This window comes from Amphibalanus amphitrite, unplaced genomic scaffold, assembly GCF_019059575.1.
Source record: "Amphibalanus amphitrite isolate SeventyFive unplaced genomic scaffold, NRLGWU_Aamphi_draft 001202F_arrow, whole genome shotgun sequence".
Lineage (NCBI taxonomy): Eukaryota > Metazoa > Arthropoda > Thecostraca > Balanomorpha > Balanidae > Amphibalanus > Amphibalanus amphitrite.
In genome coordinates, this window is record NW_024882696.1 from 74056 (window position 1) to 97250 (window position 23195).

At 46.9% G+C, this 23195-nt stretch overlaps 1 protein-coding gene across 3 annotated transcripts in view; it reads right to left on the reverse strand.

Moving 5' to 3' along the window:
* LOC122371079 (golgin subfamily A member 6-like protein 22) overlaps positions 1-22786 on the reverse strand; it is a 36589-nt gene extending 13803 nt beyond the window's left edge. For all 3 annotated transcript variants that reach the window (XR_006254666.1, XR_006254665.1, XM_043347169.1), the window contains exon 1: positions 22696-22786. The gene's annotated coding sequence lies outside the window, so the exon portion shown is untranslated. The remainder of the gene's footprint in view (positions 1-22695) is intronic.
* Between the last annotated feature and the right edge of the window lie 409 nt (positions 22787-23195).

Here is a 23195-nt window from a genome sequence, read left to right on the forward strand (position 1 = left end):
TGTGACCGATACATGATATACAATTTTCGTGACCTAGGATGACCTGGCATTGACCTGAAAAATTCGAAGTAAAAGTTCGGTACCCTCAGGGTATCTAAGACATATATCAAGGAGTGCGTAAATTAAAAATGAGCCTGATCGGACTTGTCAGCCGGCGGCTAGAGCCTAGATTGTTAAAGGGACTATCCCACCTTTAACATGGGGTTTGAGTTGAGATAGCCAAGTTTGCCGCGAGGTTCAGAAACCACTAGCTATCTAGGTTGAAACCCCCGCGGCCTCTTGGTGTTGAAGAAATTCGTTCCCTTCATTTGAAAATGGGCCTTGTACAAGGCCCTATCTTCAACATGGAGCGACCGTTAGTGTGACGTCACCTCGTTTAGTCATTCTGATTTAAATGGGTTTGTCCGTTGAAAAATCGCTTAAAACTTGGTCTGAACTTTGTTGTGGTGCCTACAGAGTAAAAAGAATCAGCTTTATGACAGTTATGTGGCCTGGGGAAGGAGGTAATTTTGGGCTGTGACGTCACATATTTGAAAGTTTGTGTTTGGAATATGGGAAGCCTAAGATGTTTAATGAAAAATAAATGCCAGAACCGTGTTCCTGGTCATCCAATCTATAAAGTCGGGCACAATTTAACTGGTAACTGGTTTTAACAACATTTTAGAAGGTGGGATAGTCCCTTTAACAAGCAAAAATGACGATAATTTTTACTTTGGCCTGACCTGTGACGTTATCGGTGACCTCAAGGTAAATAAAAATAGGTTTGCTCGACAGTTTTTCAAGGGCTATCCGACATCATTTGAATTTTGACGATCGGCCCAGTAGTTTCGGAGATGGGAGGGGGGGTCTCTGGAGAGCCCCCTGAGTCACTTGCGTTATGGAAAATACCCCAGTCATGCGCGGTCATGTTCAGCTGAAAATTTCATCTTAATCTTGATTTTTCTTTCGACTCTATTCATTGCAATAGCTCGAATCTAATCTAGATTTTTTTCGACTCTCTATTCATTGCAATAGCTCGAATCGTGCCTTGCTTATTGTTTTTCAATAGAAAAACACAATTTTAACGAATAGTGTTAACTATTGACAACAATTTGTGCACTTAAAGCGATCAACCAGGCTGAAAATATTCTACCTACTTATATATAACTTTCAGTCATGTATTACTGTAGCTAGTGGCTGTGATAAGTCAGTGTAATTTGTCACTTTTTTTTGTGTTCAATCCTCCCATGCTCCTATGTGTGCCAAGCTGATCCACCCATCTTTGTTCCTCTGTCTTACGGGACACCTTATCCTCCCATACCCTTGCTAGCCCTACAAATTTAGCCTTGGACAGATCGTGCCCCGTTCCCCATTGAAGTGATTTGCTACATTATCTTTTTTTTCTGATAGATGACAAGTGATTTTGAACTCTCTGATATAATGTCGTTTCGGTCTCTCCTACATACTAGATGCCGGCAGCGCTCTTGCGTTGCCTTGGGCCAGAATTGGAGGAACGGTACTGAGGGCACACACCGGGCAAAACCACCGAAACCCAGACTAAGCTTGGACTGAACCTGAAACCAACCGGATCATCCCAAAAATGCTTGAAAGCACGCGAGTTTGGTGTGGATATCTACCTACAGTAAAATATGAATTAACTGCACGTGCATAGTTCATGTTCCAGGCACCTCAGTGCAGTCATTTTCATGACACCCTGTAGCGTGTGTCTAGCTCTATCAGTGTACCGACTTTTGTGTCGCTAGCTCGACGTTTCCTGCAGGATCAGAGGATCCCTCGTCAAAACCTTTATCCGCCCCCCGCACGCGCAGCTTGCACCCCTCGGATATTATCTCGCCGGAATGTCATGACTCAATGTATTCTTCTTATGACCTGCAAGTTTTGAACCAGTTAGAGCTGCCGTTTACCCTGCAGGCGTGGCAACGTACGAAGGGGTGCAATCGGCTTGCACGTGCATAGCTCATGCACCACATAGTTTATTTCAACCAAATGTGCACTATTTTGGAGGCCTTGCCTGGGACTACCATTGAACCGATTTTGAGGTTGATAGCTTAAAATTTATTTGAGGCAGAGGACCTCACGTCAAAACGGTTTTCCGACCCCAGCACGTGCAGCCTGCACCCCTCGCAGACGGTGACCCCCCTGGAAACTGGTTCAAGGTGTTACCGATGTGTCCCGCCAGTATGGCTTTGCCCGTGACCTCGGGTTGACCTGTAGCCTTGACAAAAAATTTCGTGTCACCGAAACTTTGAAGCGGAATAGCATGTGCCACGAAGCACCGAGCGAACCGAGGCCAGCACCAAAAGTTTACCTCGCCGGAGACGAATCAAACGGTCCCACTTTGGTCCCGATCGGTCCACACATTTTGACTCCAGGTCCAAAAAAGCTTGGACAAACTCACATACATACATAGGGTAGACCGGGGCAAGTCGCCCCGCCGAGGTAAAACGCCTCACCGATGTTTCTCGGAACTGGCAAGGATCTGGGGAAATATTCTCTCTTCTATAAAACGTGCACTATATGATCATTATATGACCAGACTGGAAAGAAATTGTGATGACTCCTTAGGGAGATATAGCCAAAAATGTGTTTTTGGAGTGATTTTTATGTTTTGTTGTCAGGTTATGCATCATGGCGTTCTTTTATGGTCCACATCAGGTTAACGACTTTTATGTATTTTGAACAACTATTATCTAACGCTTATAATGCCGGGTTGGTTCGTGTTAAATTATGTCTTGCTGGAGTGCAAGGCGTTGTTTTCTGACTGAACTACGTGATGGGGTAAAACGCCCCAGTAGGTCGCGGGGCAAAAAGCCCCATGGGGCGTTTTGCCTCATGTGTTGTTCGTACTACCTACTTCCTAATGTTCGGTAGCTGGCAAACAGTAAGTTTCTATGCATTTATGTGTAGTTTTCTCAGCAACCGGATGGCAAAGGAAGTATTTGGTTGACAGTTGCATGGCAATAATTTATTATTTGGCCTTATGAGGCAGGTGAAAAACCTGCTCATACAATAGTGTTATAGCTGAACACCTGATAGGATGGAAGGTGCTAACTTCAGTGCCGTGCCTCCCAAGGTCTAACGGACCTCTCATACAAGATTTGGTCAACTAGCATGTTTAATCTTTAATCTAGAGTCTGGGGCTTCTTGCCCCGGGCCGTGGGGCGTTTTGCCCTGGGGTTGGGGCAAAATGCCCCATTTGCAGTTGCTTCACAAATCACTTCATAGCTGGGAGTCCGATCATAAGTGAATGAATTTGAGGGGTGGAATTTAAAGTAAAATGTCCAAAGAACGCATTGAGCACAAATTTGGCCTTCCAGGTGATGTAGGACAAAAGTTATGTAGCAAAATAAATTATCTGGGGCGTCTTGCCCCAGGCTACCCTACTGACAAACAGGCTCGGCCGAACTTTTTTTCAGCGACCCACCAATGGGAATTTCCGGATGCGACAATACACACTCACACACCTCACAGAAAACTCCATATACTGTAGTTCGTTTTTCCAGAATTGGAGGATCAAAAGCATGCGATAGCATGCTTTTGCATCCGGAAATTCCCATTGGTGGGTCGCTGAAAAAAAGTTCGGCTGAACCTGTTTGTCAGTGAGTGAGTGATTGAGTATGTGAGTTTGTCCAAGCTTTTTTGGACCTGGAGTCAAAATGGGTGGACCGATCGGGACGAAAGTGGGACCGTTTGATTCGTCTCCGGCGAGGTAAACTTTTGGTGCTGGCCTCGGTTCACTCGGTGCTTCGTGGCACATGCTATTCCGCTTCAAAGTTTCGGTGACACGAAATTTTTTGTCAAGGCTACAGGTCAACTCGAGGTCACGGGCAAAGCCATACTGGCGGGACACATCGGTAACACCTTGAGCCAGATTCCAGAGGGGTCACCGTCTGCGAGGGGTGCAGGCTGCACGTGCTGGGGTCGGAAAACCGTTTTGACGTGAGGTCCTCTGGCTCAAAGAAATTTTAAGCTATCAACCTCAAAATCGGTTCAATGGTAGTCCCAGGCAATGCCTCCAAAATAATGCACATTTCATTGGGCTATGGATCCTCCAATTCTGGCCCAAGGCAACGCACGAGCGCTGCCGGCATCTAGTTTCAAAAGGACGCTGGCTCAAAGTTCATTATCGAAGCTCTCACGTGAGTTTTGGCAACTTCAGCGTCTGGCTAAGAATTTCTTGCCGAAAAAATGATCGATTTCAGATTGTGCTCGGTAAATACATGGAAATTGTGACTTCAAAAATTAGCATACTGATGACGTCACTGGTGGCAGCTGGCACCCAATGTCCGTACGAAAACATTCATTACCAACGAATTTTGGAAAAACTTTGTTTTTTGCTCTGACCGCGTCCCGAATCGAGTAAGCGATTCTTTCCATGATAGTTTTGCATTGCATTGCAATGCAAGTTCCACAGCATGACGTCACCACTGTCCTCATGCCTAGTTCCAAAACGCAGGCATGGAATTTATCGGGAATAATTCACATGTTAAAATAAGGCGACGTTCGAGTTTCTCAGGTTCAGTTTTTGCCCGTTTTGCTCGCTAAAACACGTGGTTGTTCGAAAAACATACTTGGAGCCAGCGTCCTTTTGAAAAAAAACGAACTATACGAACCTAGATTTGCATCCTATCGATTTGTCATATTCGTATGTTTGTGTGCCCCTTGGTCCTTTGATAAATGTCTCTTGTTTACCTATACATTACTTTGCATACTTTACAGCTTTTCTCACAGACTTCCATTTTTGCTAGGTATTCTGTCAGCTCTTCATTTTTCATTTCTTCGATCTCTTGTTGCTGCTCTTCTCTTTTCAGCTTCCTTTCCAAGCTGCTGATCTTCCGTTGATAATCAGCAATCGTTTGCTCTTGAGTGGCTATTATCTTCGCGCAGCTCTGGTGATCATTAAAATCACTTTGTGTAAACTGTTTGCCTCGCGATTCTTTTTCTGCCATTGCTTTCAAATGGCCCTCTTTCCCCCCTTCATATGTTTGCCTCTCACATTTAATTTCTTCCCTCATTTTATCATCGGATTCTTTCCGCATTCGTTCCTCTGTTTCGCGTATTTCTTCTCCACTTAGTTGTGTTTCCCCTGTTCCCTTAGTTGTGTTCCCTTCGTGGTTCGAGACGTTATCCCTGTGTCGGTCAGAGACGGGTCGGCGACGGGAAGATCGTAGAGCGGCAATAGATCCGGAGACCGCCTCAGCGCCTCGTCTTGTTCTTCCGGCTGCAACGGAATCCATAATAACCCGCGCCGTGCTGGTGGCCTGAACTTTCCGCCGAGTGCTGGGGGGGGGGCGTTTTCACGCCCCCCCGTCTAACTCGGCTCCTGGGCCACGTAGCGACACGCGGTAAGCGGCAATCGAAAGAGCGTCAAAAATAAGGACGAAAACACTTCGGTCATTTTTTGGGTCAGGTCAAAGGTCAGGTCACCAGAGGTCACCAAAGGTAAAATGTTGACTATTTCAACATTTTGGAAACTGCCAACGGCTATCTCGGGAACCGATAGAGCTACAGCGCCGCGGAAAAGCGCATTCGATAGCCCTTTTACAGACCTTTCTGAGTAATGTTCTCAGATTTGACCTCAGGTCAACGGTTTAGCCTCCAGAGGGCAAAAACTCCAAAAATAGCCGTTTTTACGAAAAACGTTTTTTCGTCAATAACTTTTGACTCATAAGCGCCATGACATTACTTTTGCCAGCATCGTGTTCCTCTCGTCGAGACGCGTCGAATGAACTATTTGTTGACCTTGAAAGGTCATTTTGAAAATTTGACCTCAGGTCAAGGTCATGACCTGACCGAAAAGGGTCATGTTGCATATCAGTCGATCCGTATCGTCGAGCTGAACACATCTGACGTGTTTCCACCGCTCTAGCACGTCTCTATCAAAAGTTATAGCCAAAAAACTGCTGGCGACCGTTCATGACCTGAGATGACCTCAGGGGCACACAGAGGGGTCACAGGTGCATTTTTCCTATTCAGTGTGTCATGTTTACCTATGAACCGATGTTTGAGAGCGTTTTGAACGATATTCGTCCAAAAGAGGCGCATTTCAATTTTCTCCCATTGACTTATAATGGAGAGGTCGCAAAATTGACCTAACCTTAGGTCACAGATATCAAAAATCCGAGATATACATTTTATACATACTGTTACTCATATCAATCGCTGAAAGTTTCAAAGTGATCGTTCAGTCGGTGTAGCTATAGCGAGCCTTTGAACTTTTTCTGAGGTAAGGTCACTTGACGTGACCTGGTGACCTGACCTTGAACGGCCTAGGTCTGAAATTTTCACAACATGTGCGGAAATGATGTAGGAACACGTGTACCAAAAACGGCGGCGCTGCGCGCCGCCGTTTTTGAGATATTCGCGAAAAACCTGAGGGGGGGCGTAAAAACGCCCCCCCCCAGCACGGCGCGGGATAAGATTAGAAAAAAAACAATGTTTTCTGTTGTTTACCCCAAAGCCATAGTAGGCTGAACTCTCGAAGGTAAACGTCATTCTAGCGTAATAAGGATATTGGATAATAGGCATTTTTATTCAACATCATAATTTAAAATCTACAAAGTGCACACTTGACACGCATACGCTTCAGTGATATATAAATTTGTTTATTTATTTCATAACAACCACAGGCTGAGGCCCACATTAAGGCTGCAGTCGCAATAAAATTTCCCATCCCACCCCCTCAGGCATTCAACCCGCACTGCCCTCCCCCTACACACATACAATCCCCTCCCAGCATACATACACATACACCAGACGCGATCACAGAAAGTAAGTAGCAAAGAGTGCAGGCTGACATCAGTCGATACCGTAAACCGGGGTGAGTTGATATGGGGTGGTGAGTTGATATAAATTGCTCGAAAAATGTTAAAATGTGTGCTGCTCATCCATTTGTAAACCAATTTTTAGTTTTATTTTTCTGTGAAGTGAAGCAACCAATAAGTGATGCATATAGCTGAGAAAGGCATGCATGTGGTGCAGTGCCTTCTTAACACATTACTTTTTTCAAAGTCCTTTTTTTCTTCTGATTTTGAAACTAAGGAAAAGTCCCCACCCTACAGCAAAGACGGTGGATATTCATGAAACAACATGCACTGGGAAAGAAACTACCATCAATTTACTGTTGATCCCAGGTAGTTTTGGGTTTCACCTATAACAACGCTTTTTTATAATTTTAAGAAAAGTGACAGGTGGTGAGTTGATATGCCATCAGGTGGTGAGTTGATATGCATGATAAAAGCTGATACCAGGCTGGTAGGCATGCAAATTAGCATGAAATATGGGTCTGCAGGTAAGACAAAGTCAATTAGACCAACTCTTCTCCTTTTCTTTCCCCACATCATTCCATCAACCCCAAAAGCTTTAGTTTTTTCTGAATGCTTGAGACGAGGCCTGTTAGTATCACTGATGTTAGTTGTCGGACTTTCGTCCCCGTCTTGAGTTGAGATGTTAGTTTCACAACGTTTCAGCCAGTAGCTTCTCCGGCCGTAGTAAAGCCTGCCTCGATAGTGGAGTGGTTACAACCGTGAACCATCACCGGGGAAACCCGAGTTCGATTCCCGCTGACTACAGGAGCTTTTGAACTGTTTGACGCGTACGGCGCAACGCCACCAACATCCAGGTCCTTGAGGGTCAAAGAACACCTGACGAGTGACGACGGCCGGAGAGTAACTGGCCGAAACGTTATGAAACTGAATCTCAACTCAAGACGGGGACGAAGGTCCGACAACTAACATCAGTAACCCCAAAGTTTTTTTTTTCTGTGGACATACCTAACATGCAAAAGGCACAGCACAGCTCCCTGTCAAGTCTCAAGATGTCTCCCTACAAGCTACAAAGGAACACTATAGAACACCTATATTACATACAGATTAAAAAAACTGTTATATTTATTCGTAGTTTCGAAAATGACAGAACTGTCATTTCTGTATGGCTAACAGCGCGGGAATTCTGATCTCGTGAAACTGATTAGTTTTCCTGCTTGGCAGTTGCCAACCGAGAATGAGAGGCAAAATGAAATGGAACAAACAATATAAAGAAATTGACTGGTGTTTAGCCCTCGCCCGTATTCGTGTTTTGCCAGCGTTTAACGTAGGGGAGAGTGGGGAGAAGTGGGACAAAAATTCAATACCAACTTTGAGCACCTGTACATACCCACACAGGCAAATTATATAGCTGCGAATGGTGTCATTGGAAAGAGCAAGTAATTCTCTACAAGACTTGTTATTCTGAGACTTTTATAATCCATAGAGTAACTAATATTTCATCATAAATAAAAAGTTGCAATGGTGGCGAAATGGGACAGGCACAGGAGAACTGGGACATGTGGGGTGGAGAAATAGGACATGCTGGGTAGAAATGGGACAAGGACCTGGGTTGCTCGCAAATGAATACAACAAATCTTAACTTTTCGTTTTACCTCGTCGTAAAAGCATATCCTGTCTAGTAACGGGGCCCTCCAGTTAAATGTGAGACCCTTCCTACCGATAACGGAGCCCCTCTTACCAGTAACGGCGCCCTTCCAGGTGATAACAGAGACTCTCTGGCCAGGTGTCGATCCTAGCAGTGCTGGCTCCCTTCTGGTCGATGCAATGCCTTGATCTTTTGAGGATTTCCCCATAGTATTAATCCTCCGAAATCCTAGTCTAGAGCAACAGTTGCTCTAATCGACTCAATTCCGGCCCATTCACATATATGCTGGTGGTGATGTAAATAAAACACTATGGATACATATGGCATAAATAAAAATAATAAAATGTCTCCCATCAACAAGGATGTATGTAATTCCGGTTTATGAAGCGGTGCATATATTTAGTTGGATCCACACACAATATCACCGACGTGCCTTACCGATCCTCAAATGAGACAAACATGACACGTCCAAACAGAACGTTAGTATCTGTACTAGCCTAATGACACTGAATGACTAATCAAACGTAAGAACTAATAGACACTTAGTGTATGCACAGCCAAATTCGGCGAACAATGATGCTGTACTGTGTCAGACTGCCAGTCTGAGGGGTCACTTACAGGTCACGGCACAGGTCACACACATAGGTGACCTGCCCAGGATCGACATCCGTGCAAGGAACGCACGCCCACGCCTTACAGGATACACACTGAATCCACTCCTCGGCAGACCTGTCAAACCGCATGCCGCACACCAGGCATGTGACGTCACTGTCGGAGCCAGGACGCTCCTTGCTTTCTACGACTAGCTTCCTTGCAGCTTTGGCGGAACATTTGCCTTTCGGCTTCTTGGCATTTTTGCTCTCCATAACACACTTTAGGCGTTTCATTTCTGGTGTCGAGTTGGCGTGTCGAGCCACAATGGACGTTCCACTCTTCCGCTTTCCTTGACGTGCGGCGGCTTTCGGATATCCTCGGATCTGCTCTGGTGATGCTATTTTCCAGCTCAGCGACCCTGGCTCTGAGCCGACGAGCTTCGTGTCGCCGCCTCGCTGGCTGGACGGCCCTGGCTCCGAGCCGACGAGCTCCGTGTCGCCGCCTCGCTGGCTGGACGGCCCTGGCTCCGAGCCGACGAGCTCCGTGTCGCCGCCTCGCTGGCTGGACGGCCCTGGCTCCGAGCCGACGAGCTCCGTGTCGCCGCCTCGCTGGCTGGACGGCCCTGGCTCTGAGCCGACGAGCTCCGTGTCGCCGCCTCTCTGGCTGGACGGCCCTGGCTCCGAGCCGACGAGCTCCGTGTCGTCGCCTCGCTCGACGGATGGGTCTGGTCCGGCTTCTTCCGGAAAAGGATTGTCCGTCACCGCAGATGGAAGGAACGCTTCATCCGAGAAGATGCTCCTGTCTAGTGGCCAGATGCCGCACGCTTTAAATCCTGCAGTGATGTTGGTCGGCGTTGCCGCCTTCATCCAGGCCATTCCGATAAGATCCGCCATGTGATGGATGGTGATGTTCCTTCCCGGATTTTTAAGCATCCAGCCGTTCGCTGCGGAGTTGAAGTATGTCTTCAGCGGACCGTACACTGCCCTGTCCAGTGGCTGCAGTTTCTGGGATGTGTGCGGTGGCAGCGTGACTATATACACGCCGTTCTTCTTAGCGTGTTCCAGAGCCACGTAGCTGATATGGCTGACATGATTGTCCATTATAAGCACAGTGGGACTTTGCTTGGATGAGTGGCTGTACTTCACGAAGTGATCAAGAACGTGCGGAAAGTTCTCACTTGTCATCCAGCCTGACTGGTGGACAAGACCACAAGATCCTTCTGGTGCCCCAATCATCAGCGAGTCCCTCAAAGTCTTCCTGGGAAAGACGAAGACCGGAGGAAGTGCCTGGCCGCTGGCTGACACTATCCCCACCATCGTCACGAGCTCTCCACGCTCTTGGGACGTGACTTGGCCGACTTGCTTCGCGCCTCGCTGTGCCAAAACCCTCGGTGGTTTTTGGACGGTTGTACAGCCCGTTTCATCGAGATTGTAGATTTGATGTCCGTTTACCTTTGTCTCTTTAAGCACACCTTCCAGCGAGTTGAAGAAGCCATTGACGTTCTGCGGGTTGAAAGCTGCAGATCGAGCGAGACTCGTCGCTTCCGGAGTTCTCAAGGTGAGGTCAGGGTGACGTGACATGAAACCCTTCAGCCATTCTGCGCCCGCGGTCTTCGCACTTTTCCATTTTTCGGGGGCCAGGCTATTCTTCACTGCCAGCTCATAGGCCAGATCCCTCGTCTGTCGTGTTGTCAGACCATAGAACATGCCTGAACATTTTAACAGAAAGTTTTTCAGATCGCTCTCCTGTGCCGTATTGAATACCTGCGCGTGCGTATAGGCCGGTTCCATTCTTGCTTCAGTATCGTTCTGATACTTCACCACATACCTGGCCAGGGTTGACTTTGAAATGTCAAAATCTTCTGCTACCTTTCGAATGGACTTCTCACCATCGACGACCCGCTTTACAGCATGCTCCATGACTCTCCCTGGAGTCAACCCTATAAGGGATTTCCTGGCATACTGTCTGGGCATCCTCAGAGGCAGGTAGGTAGATAAGGAGCGCGATGGGCAACTGAAAAGGACAGAAGGGATTTGGAAGAGTCATGAACAAGGAAATTATAAAGAAACGGCCACCCTTTCAAAACATAATTCAGTAAGGTAGGTACGGTAACCTATATGCTTGATCAAGTATCAGTTTTGCAATTCCTTTTGGCCCCTCCTTGGAGATTTTCTGGATCCGTTCCTAACTGCACTATACCTATCCTACAAACACTGAAAGGGGATTTATAAATCGGCAGGGGAGAACTGGGACAGAGGGGGGAGACCTGGGACACCTTGTCCCAGTTCTCCCCTGGCGACCATTGTTGATGAACAAACATGTCAATGCAATTTCAAGCAACACGTCGGCTTCAAGCATTGGCATGCATCAGAACATTTCCTAATGATCGCAAATATTGGTTAAAAGAAATGATTGGGTCGTTACATTGCTTGCGTTTGTACTCAAGAAACCAGTAAAAAACGCAACTTTTCAGGAGCACTCACGTATCGTCGGGATGGCGCGGCAGAAGAGGAAGTTGTTGACATAGTGGTGAAGATAACCCATCGTAATGCGTAAAAATGGAAAAATAAATTAAATCGGCTGCCTCTTCTCTAAATGACAGACCCTGTCCCACTTCTCCTGTGTCCCAGTTCTCCCCACTCTCCCCTATGGGGGGGGGGGGGGTCCGTTGGAATCCCATCGTCGTTTGGCCCCTGGTGGAGCTAGAGCTTCGCGGAAAAAATGAGCGTGTTGCCCGAGACGCGAGGAAGCCGATGATAACCAACTTGGTCATTGGTTAACCTTCCAGGCCAGGTCAATTACCCAGAAGTCGGGAAAATGGGGGGTTATTTGAAGTTCGTAAAGCGAGTTTATTATTTTTTGGCTGTTGCTGATCGCGAATGTCATGTTAGTTTTGCTCACAGATGTCTTCGTACATTTAGGCCAGGTCAGGTCAGGTCAGGTCAACCAGTAGGTGTCCTGCCGGCTATCCATAGGGAGTGTCAAGTGTCAGCTACCACTGACGGTGTCGTAACATGTTACGAAGGCACTAAAACTACTTCATAAATGATCAAATGCATGTTAAATTCGAAATCGGCCCGAAAAAACTACCCTAGAAACATGTAAAACTCCAAAAAGTGAACCGAGGTCACCAAAGGTCAATGACCTGACCTGACCTTCAGGTGACCTTGACAGTTGACACCCAAAATACTGCGTGGGACCAACATCATTTACATGTTTGGACGTTACAATCACAAAAAGACGATAATATGCGCGGATAATGTGAGCCGACTACGCCAAATCGCGATTCCGGCCAAGCATGGTCTCGAGAATCAGGTCACAAGTCAAAAACCATTTGAGTCAGAGTCATGAAATCTTTAGAACATGTGTAAAATTGATAAACTCGAGAGGTACTGAAAGTTTCGTCGTGATCGGCCGCTTTTTGCGCGAGTTATGTGCGAAAAGCCGAGGTGGTCCGTTCGCCCGCCTATAAGTGCGAGGGTTAATTTTGGCTTTTGATGCCGAATTCTGTTTTATGTCGCTTAGAATACAGTCCGAATTAGATTCGCTTCACTTCACTTCATTAATATTTTGTTGACTACCAGTCAACAAAAGCTCAGAAGTATATGTATTCTTTCATTTCAATCCATTATTTCTGTCAGAGGCATATCAACCTTGACCCGCAACTGACAATGTGTTTTAATTACAAGAAAATACACTTGTAATTCCAAAATATATTGCCAGTTTTGATACCGTTGGCTTGAGGACACGTGACTAGCCAAGTTCAGAATGTTCTAAGTAAAACTAAGTATCATAAAGCGAAAAAATGATGCTGCTAAAATCAAGCCATTTTGCTCGCGCTGTGTTGGACATGATTGCGTTTTCATGAATGTGAGGTCTGCTGCCAAACTACTAGCATTTTTCTAATGGTTTCTTTCAGGATGTGTTCTCTCATCCTTTTTTTAAACACTGGCATTTTATCAACTCACCTCTGAGGTTCTTTAGCCGAGCAATTTCGAAAAATCCAAAACCATATCAACTCACCACCCCCCAGGGGGTGAGTTGATATGAACTTTGGCGTTTTAAAAAGGGGGCTTAATATATACATTTTTTATTCATTTTTGCTGATTGCCTCCCCAAGGCATGTGCCATGAAACTGGCACAAAAAGAATTCCGTAAATGAATGTGGCTTTTAAAGAAATATAGAAAAACCTCAAAATCCATATCAACTCACCCCGGTTTACGGTATCACTCATTAAAAGTGCCCTGACTACTCGCAAAGCGGAGCAGTGGTGCTCTCCAATGACATGACGGCTGGAAAAAGTCTGCCTCCGAATGCTCGTGTAAGAATTTGTTTAGTTGGTTGGGTAGTCGAATAAACAAGCCACACTTCACAGCGTTAACTCTGCCAAATGGGACATGAAAAAGGCCTGTGTGCCGAGAACGTCTAACCTGAGTGACAAGGCTGAATTTCGCCACCAGCTCGTGACAGTCGATCCGGCCGCTAAAGATAGAACGCATAAAAGTTATATCAGCCTGTGTCATGCGTGCCTTAATTGGCTGACATCTAAAGTGATTTAAAAGGGATTGGTAGTCCAGAGAAGGACACCTACCCTGTGTTTTTGCAGCTAGCCACATAAGAAAGCGGTGATTGAGACGCTCTAGGCGGGCCATGTGGTTTACAGCAGCCCCTGACCATATGCCGCTGGTATACTCAATCGCCGACCGGACGTGGGCGATATAGGCAGTCATCACGTGGCGATGGTCGAACCTAGTTCCGCGCATATGTACATGGCGCGGTCTGCATGCACCGAATGAGCAAGCCAAGCATGCGGTTAGCCTTCCTGGTCACCACGTCAACGTGCTGGGCAAAAGTGAGCTTTCTGTCTAAAATCACTCCAAGGTCACGAATATGCTCACAACGCTCAAGTCAGTGACTGTCCAGAGTATACGAGTGTATGAATGGAGACTTTCGTAGAGTAAACGTGATGACCTTGCATTTGGATGGATTGAGTTTCAAGCGCCAGAATTTTGACCACTCGCAAAGGCGGTCCAGATCAGCCTGAAGAGAATCAATGTCTTTGTGATTTTTGACGCGGTGAAAAATCTTGACGTCATCAGCGTAGGCAAGACAACCATTGCTGATACATCTCGGAATATCTGCAACATAGCAGCTAAACAGAATCGGGCCCAAAATACTGCCTTCCGGCACTCCGGAGAGCACCGGCAGCCAGTCAGAGCGCTTCCCATCGATAATATTATATATTTGTTACAGGGAGTTTGAGAAATCCGTGAGTTTGCAAACTCCCTAGGGAGTTTGCAAACTCCCTGACCCATCAGTGAGTTTGCAAACTCACTAGGGAGTTAACAAATTCACTAGGGAGTTTGCAAACTCACTGACCGGTCAGGGAGTTTGAGGAATTCCAGAGCGATTGGGCCAAATAAAAACAAGTGTGCAGCATGTGGGTAGCATACAGGAGGCTAGTTGTAGGGCCTCGCACGCTGACAAAAAGCATATAGATTATTATAGATCATATGCACACCATAAATACTTTTTTACCTTAAACTGCTCAGTGATCTATCCATGCATGTTGTACCGCCGCTTTATTTAGTCATACATTTATCTAGTTCACGTCCCAATTAGATCCGTTCCACTCAAGTGTGGCTATTCCAGAGTCAGGCTCTATATCAAAGTAGAAACAGCTCACTGTTGGTCACTTATGCTAAAGTACAGTACAGGCACACGCACCAATTCACGCCCATTCCCACTCCGCCATAGACGCGTCATCGAGAGCCGGCACTGCTGGCAGCCAGCCCAGCTGCGACTGTGCGCGCTGCTTGTTTGTTTTTGTTTTGTTGGGTTAGGCCCTTTCGGTCTGACAAGACCATTTCAGAGTCGGACGAATGATAGGAAGTACGGGGAGACATTGGTCTGGGCACACACCCTACAGAGTCGCCGGAGCTGGACTGTCCGAATGTCTGTCCGAATGGACAGATGGCTACGGGGTGCGCTCCCTCGGGAGCAGCGGTGCTGCTCCAAGGGAGCTCCCGCATGAGATAAAGGTGCCTGTCCAGCCCGGAGTGGGGGTTTCAGCGTGGAGGAGAGGGATTTCAGTATCCTGATTCCTGAGGATGGAAACGACGCAACGGAAGAGCACGTTGCTCCGAACCTCCCCTTTACATAGCCGCGAGTAGCATTTTTTTTCGGTAAAACATTGAAGAATCTGTAAGCTTTTTGTCAGCGTGCGACGGTTATATAGGCCGTACCACTAGTCGCTTTTGTTTTACATCACGGACGGCACGTATGCCACCCTTATCTTACACATTTGATTTTATTTGGCCCAATCGCTCTGGAATTTCTCAAACTCCCTGACCGGTCAGTGAGTTTGCAAACTCCCTAGTGAATTTGTAAACTCCCTAGTGAGTTTGCAAAGTCACTAATGGGTTAGGGAGTTTGCAAACTCCCTAGGGAGTTTGCAAACTCACGGATTTCTCAAACTCCCTGTAACATATTCATCATTCAATGAGTGAGGTTCCTCGAATAAAATGATTATTTTGATGGATGAGAACAGGCGTGACAAATTATACCCCGTGACCTGTGTATTACAACCGCTAAGGTCATACGTGACATTTAGCTTCACTTCCCAGCTTACCGTCAGGAAATATGAGAAGTCTGGCCGAAAATCATCTTCCGACCACTCGTAATTCACGTTCTTCCGTGGTAAGGACATCTTGAAGGGCGTCTTAAAGTAAAACCGACAATGTTAAGGTATTGTGCAAATTTCCAGATAAATGTACTATCACACGTTTAGAGTTAAATGCGTGTGAGCTTGAGTTAAAGGCAATTAAAAACGAAAGGTCTTAATTTCAGTAGAACCAATTAGAGCATCCAACGCCCATCTAAAGGGAGGGAGGGGGCGTTTCGGCCCCCGTAAGCTCTCGGAAAGTGACCGGCCGATTACAAGATTCAAACGACGTTCAATAGCCCCACCGGAAAACTTGTGACCCAATTTCATTGACCTCAGTCCAACCGATGACGTCACAGGTCAGGTCAAAGGGGGTTGGTACGACCCCTCTGACGATTGGCTTCTACGGCACTTAGAAACGCCAAATTTACAGGGTAGGTGGGCCCGTAGGAGATCTCGCCCTTGTGGAAATTTGGTTGCTCTAGGTCAATATTAAGGGGGGGGTCGGGGGTTGCAAATGTAAGAATTTCGCTAAAACATGTCAAAGGTTTTTCGCTTATATCTTTTTATCTAGTAAAGATATAGCAAAACTAAAAGCACTGTGAGTGTGAACTCAGCACGTCCGTGCGCATCGAATGATATACTTTGTTACCAATTTAAGTGAATTTAAAATTTTCTTAAAAATTAAGTGAACTTAAAGTAATAAATTAAGTTTAACTTAAACAGTTTGGAAGATGTTACCGAAAAACGGGAGGGGGCTCTGTAAAGCCCCCCCCCCCCCCTCCCCAGTCATGCACGAGTTAAGACCACGACCCTGATGGTCCCACAGCGGCGTCTCTCTCTCTCTCTCTCTCTCTCTCTCTCTCTCTCTCTCTCTCTCTCTCTCTCTCTCTCTCTCTCTCTCTCTCTCTCTCTCCCTCTCCCTCTCCCTCTCCCTCTCCCTCTCCCTCTCCCCCTCTCCCCCTCTCCCCCTCTCCCCCTCTCCCCCCCTCTCTCTCTCTCTCTCTCTCTCTCTCTCTCTCTCTCTCTCTCTCTCTCTCTCTCTGGGGCCGCCACACCGACGCCTCTGACAACCAGCCACTGGTGACTCAGAAGGTACAGTAGGTCTACTAAAAAAGTCCCCCGCTCCAGAGGCGGACGGCCGGCCGAATCCCCGGATTCCAGCCCCGACTCTACTGCGCAGGTTACGCGACACGGGTCAGGTCGCGGCGCTCGGCGAGTGGGTCAGTTGGCGGCGGCCGGCCATGGAGTGAGGACGCCGTGCCCGTGTGTGGGGCGCAGAGATGCCGTAGTGCAGAGGAGGGGAAGATAGTGACTCTGCACGATGCCGGAAATGATGCCTTTGTGATCTAAATTGAACACACGCAGACGCAGTGCATATCCTCCCTTGCCCCATTCCTATTTTATCATAATCCTTCACTAATCAATCCGTAATGACCATTTAATGCAAGCAAGCAAACAAAACAGCCCGTTTAACGGCGACATCATCTCGTATAAAAAGCGACAGTGATGATTGGAATAGACTTAGCGCGAGGGCAGATCGAGGGGTATATATGTATCACATACCAAGCATTTTATTCCCATCTAGCAAATCAATATTGGAGATCTTGTCCCACAAGTCAGCGGCCGTTCTAGACACAGATGAATACTTTGTTTGCGGTCGCATCATTATCTGCAATAATTTAAAGCGAGGTTTAACCCTCGCCGGCCGAGGGGGGGGGGGGGGGCGGGTGCCGCCCCCCCCCCCATAGGGTTTTTTTCGCGATAGCTCCGAACACGCTGGCGATAGAGAGCTGAAACTTGGCATACCTGACCTTTGATTCAAGCCGGATCTTTTGACACCAACCGCATTTTTGGGTCAGGTCAGGTCACTGACCTATGACGTCATAAGTGAACCTCTGCACGGTCTTCAGATGTCGCAAATTCGCAACGCCCTCACTGCCAGAGGAGATGACACAGGGAAATGAAACTTGCAGGATCTAGTATCCATTATGAGTCTCACAACTTGTATATCTCGGATTTTTCCTAAAGGTCATATGAGGTCAGGTCATTTTCGTGACCTCACCATTATAAGTCAATGGGGAAAAATTAAAACTGCTATTCTGGCGCCGGGAACGATCTCCAACTGTGTCAAGCACACAGAATCGTGATTTGATGCACTCCTTGCAAGGTTAGATGCGTCACTTTTGCAATGTTGACCTTTCGTGACGTCATTTATGACGTCATCAAGGTCATATTCGTTTTTCGTCAATAACTTTTGATCAAATTGAGATAGCGAGTCGGGAAAGCCACCAATGGACTTAGGAAGACCTGCCGAATCGAATGATATGCGACATGACCTCTTTCGACCAACTTTGTGACCTGGGGGTGCTGACCTGACCTTGACCTGAGGTCAAAACCCTAAGTTGACCTGACCCGCACAAAAAGTATATCATTCGACGCGCCTGAGCCAGGCGAACACGATGCTGCCAAAATCGCGGCTCTGCGGCCATTTTTTGCGGAGTTATTTACCAAAAACTGAACCGTACCTTGGGGCACTTGACCTGACCTCAGAGGTCACCGGTTCATCTAGGACCTTAAAATCGGGTACCAATCTCTGCGTCTCGTAACGGCGCACACGCTCGTTTTTTCCGCGACGCGCTATCTCCACCAGGGGCGAAACGGCGAGGGGGGGTCGTACCCGCCCCTCCCCCCCCTCGGCCGGCGCGTATGTAGAAAACCAATAGGTCCGGCGAGGGTTAACCCTCGCCGGCCGAGAAGAGGGCTGGATATCGCCACCATGTTTTTTGCAAAACTGATGATAGAAGGCTGACATTTCATATGCCTTACATTTGATTCAAGCCGGATCATTTGACATCAACTACGTTTTCAGGTCAGGTCACTTAGCTATGACGTCTTACTTAATCCGCGCCGGGCCGGGGGGGGGGGGGTGTTTGAACACCCCTCCCCCCTACGGTTTCCGCGCCGCCGTTTTTGGCACACCTGTTCGTGCATCTTTTCCACACATGTGCAAATTTCAGACCCAGGTCGCCTTAGGTCAGGTCACCAGGTCACGCCAAGTGACCTCACAGAAAAAATAAGAATGCTCGTCGTAGCTACACCGACTGAACGATTGCCTTGAAACTCTCAGCGATTGATGAGAGCAACATTATCTATGAAATGTATGTCTCGGAATTTTGATATCGGTGACCTAGGTCAGGTCAATTTTGACCTTTCAAGGTCAAATTATAGTTCATTCGACGCGTCTCGACGAGAGGAACACAATGCTGGCAAAAGTAGTGTGATGGCTCTTTTGAGTCAAAAGTTATTGCCGAAAAAACACTTCGTAAAAAAGGCTATTTTTGGAGTTTTTGCCCTCTGAAGGCTAAACCGTTGACTTGAGGTCAAATCTGAGACATTATTCAGAAAGGTCTGTAAAAGGGCTATCGAATGCGTTTTTCCGCGGCGCTGTAGCTCTATCGGTTCCCGAGACAGCCGTCGGCAGTTTTCAAAATGTTTAAATTGTCAACATTTTACCTTTGGTGACCTCTGGTGACCTGACTTTTGACCTGACCCAAAAAATGACTGAAGTGTTTTCGTCCTTATTTTGGACGTTCTTTCGATTGCGCTTACCGCGTGTCGCTACGTGGCCCAGGAGCCGAGTTAGAAGGGGGGGGGGGGTGTTCAGACACCCCCCGGCCCGGCGCGGAATCTCAGAGAACCTGCCCGGCGCAGGTTAAGTAAACCTCTGCACGGTTGTCGGTTATAAAATGGTGCAAGTCCGCAATGCACTTAGTGTCATATGAGCATAATGGGGAAATATGGAAACTGTTAATTTGGCGTCGGAAATTATTTAAAACTATACCTCAAGCACATGAAACCGTGACTTCATTCATTCTTGGCAAGGTATAATGCTTCACTTTTGCATTGTTCACCTTGCGTGACGTCATTTATGACGTCACTAGGGTCATAGGAGTGCTTCGTCAATAACTCCCGATCAAAATGACCTAGCCATTCGGGACAGCCATCAATGGACTTTGCAAGACTTGCCAAATCAAATGTTATGCAACATGTCCTCCTTTCAACAGCTTCGTGACCTGTGTTGCCCTAACATGACATTGACCTGAGGTAAACATCCTAAATTGTTTCACCTAAACAAAAAAGCATATAAATCGACGCGTCTGAGAACAGAAAACACGATTGTATCGAAATGACGATAATGGGACCATTTTTGCGAAGTTATTTACCAAAAACCGATCTAATGCCTTGGGGCCCTTGACCTGCCCTAAGAGGTCACTGATATCTTAAAATGTGGTACCAGTCACTGCGTCACGTAACGACGCAAGCGCTCGTTTTTTTTTTTCGCGAGGATCTAGCAGCTAGCTCAATTATAGGAGCTAAACATGGGGTTGGGGAATCGCTACCTTCTCATTCACTATTAAGCCGGGATAGTGCTTGCAATTATTGTTAAAATCTAGCATTTTAAGATTTCAAATGACCCATTTTTCCCGCCCAAGTCTTTCAATTCAAGGTCATAACACCAGGTCACGTCAAGCGACCTTACCTCAAGGAAAGTTCCTGCTGCTCATTATATCTAAATACACCGACTAACCGATCGCTTTAGAACTTTCAGCGATTTCAATGGGCAACAGTATATGTAATTGAAACGTTTACTTTGCAAGTTTGACATTGTTGACAGAAAGGCCGGGTCAATTTTGAGATCGCTCAAGTCAATGGGAGAAAATTGAACTGCGCTTTTTTGGACGGAACGCATAATAAACACTCTGAAAACATGTGGTGCTTGATGAGATACAATACTGAATGAGAAAATTGTTTGTTTTGTTGAGAGCCATCTTTTTCGGTCTGAAAAGGCCCTTGCAGAGCTATGACATTGCTCTGGTGTAGTAATTGGGTTGTGCGAGCCAGCGCCAGTGATCTGCGAAAGCGAGACTGTTCCCGTGGGACGATTGCCCTGTCGGGACGGTCCAGCCGTCTCCCAAATGGTCACCCGAAGAGGATTAGGTATGTGTCCTGGACTGGAATGGATCCGACATCAACTACAGGTTGGCTGGTGGGGTGGCCTCCAGTCCAGAAAGGGAAGCATGAAGACAAGGGGCGATGCGGATTGTTTTTTTTTTCCTGAGGATAGCGAGGACGGCAGAGTCCCTTCCTCATACTGAATGTATCTCAGGCTGTTAAATCTCCTAAGCGTTTTTTTTTTCTCGACATCGTCAAGGTGTCATTAATAGAAACATGAAATCCGGGAGGATAAATTAGATATAGAAATTGTGGCCAACAGAACATTATCAGTTGCGTTCAACACATTCCTAAGCCTGATCACACACCCAGCTTACATATGAGCCATGTAATGATTATTTTTGATAGACATGCTAAGTTATGAAATCATCTGAAGTGTTTGTAAAGTTCCACGATACGGATCTAATATCCTGGTATGCATCATGACCATTTCTGGCCAGGTCTTGTCTTTGAACATTGGCCAAATTTTTCAAATGACCTTTAAAGATAAACTTTTGATTCATTCGAAGCGTTTTGATAAGAGGAACACGAGGCTGGTAAAATTAATTTCATGCAAGTTTTAAGCTAAAAACTTTTAAGTGTTTGTGAAAAAGCAATTGGTTTTCCGTTTTCTTGTCATACCAATGGTGGCAGTTGCTGTTATTTACGTGCTAAGCCGTTGACCTTAATTAAATCTGACAATATTATTCCGACATAGCGGTAAACGAGCTGATTGTTGTGTTAGGTTAGGGCGGTTAGGCTCTTTCGGTCGATTGCAGAGTGGGAAGGATTACGGAGACAGGGGACCTGGGCGGGAGTCCTGGACCTCATGCTCCGCTGGGGCCGAGCCCATCACGTGGGTTGGATTGCCCTGACACATGGATAGCCCTGGGCGGTGTTTCACGGCCCCGCGCTGCAGCACGCTGCGCTGCGCTGCTGCATTGGTTGTTGCGGCGGTTGATATGAATTCGGCTCCACGCTAGCATTGCCAGCTTTCGAGTCTGTTGATGTTTCCATGGAAATTGGAAACCCAATGCACCGGTGCGCTCAACGCACCCTGTCCAAGCAAAATTTTACTATCGATGACCTCTGGTGACATGACCTCTGGCTCTGACCCGATCTAAAATTGGCTGAAGTATTTTTTTCTTTTTTCTTTGCTACTTTTGACGCTACTTCGAATACCAGAATACCACTGAAATGCCCAAAGCTGAGTATGAGTTATATGAATGATGCTCAATCCCCATTTCCCCTCCAACAGGGCGTGAGATCTAGGCATTCCTGTGGGGCACGGGCTATGACTATCTCATAATTATTGTGGCCATGATCATCTACTGCCATTCTTTAACACCGGTTTCGCTGCGCTGAGCGGTAGCCGTCCCGTTTGTTGGATTCTTCAGCTGGCTGGCGGAAAGCGTTACCGGCCGCCCGTCCACCGCCCGCGGGCCGGACCGAGCGGTCCCGCTGACCCCACGTGACCTGAGCCCGGCGCGATATGGGACAGGCAGACGGGGGTTCCGCTCAGCGAAGGCAGCGCCCACTGGTGCTGGGGACTTTTTTAATAGACCTACTGTACTATTTTGGTAACTTGGACTTCTCGGAGAGCCCCACAATGCATTTCCGAATATGTATTTGTTTTCAGAATAAAAGTTAAGCTTTCGTTTTATTCTTGATAAGCCGCAAATTATCCTGGATTTCGGGCACCCATGGGGTCCCCAAGTGTTCCCTCCCCCCGGATCCGCCAGTGGGGTCAGGTAGAGATTACTGGGTCAAATGGCCTACCATTAAAAAAATAATATCAGGGATGTGGCGAAAAATAAATGGCCTAAATCCGATGAGAAAACAGGAATTGGAGGTATCATAGGTTTGGCTCCTTCCCATACCCCCCCCCCCCCCGGTACTCAAGCCCTGGATCCGCCAGTGTCTCACACAAATATTTTATAGACCACCACACCACTTTCTGCGCCTAATTACATTGACATCAATTATGCGAAAACATTGTGCAGCAGCTCAGATGCATCTACATACTTACCGTTTTGCTCTGGGGCTGACCGGAGCGCGTGAGAGCGGTCAGGCCGGGTCAACGGTGCGCAGTCACCTGATGTCACTCCGCAGTGCAGAGATTGTCGCTCCATGAAGCAGCTATCTTTCAACGGGTCACAGGGCATGAATCATAAATCAAGGACATCTCTTTGTCATTGCACTTAGCCGTTCAGATTGCTTATCGCTCTGTGGGTGGTAGACACTGACAATGAGATTATTATGCTCTTCAACTTGTTCAAAGTTCACTAACTACATGCTGGATTAGATTGTAATGCTTTATTTGTTATTTTGGTAACTTGAATGTACAGCCCTCTGCAAACTGCGTGGTAGGTATTCTTTTTTTGACAAAACCGAGAATAACGCGAATACTATGCTATCGGTCACTCGGAAATCGTAACAGCAAGACGCGCGAGACTCCGCACCTTAGATTGGCATTATCATCGTATTTATGTTCCATCCAGTTTGGCAACAAAACCCAAAAGTTTATAT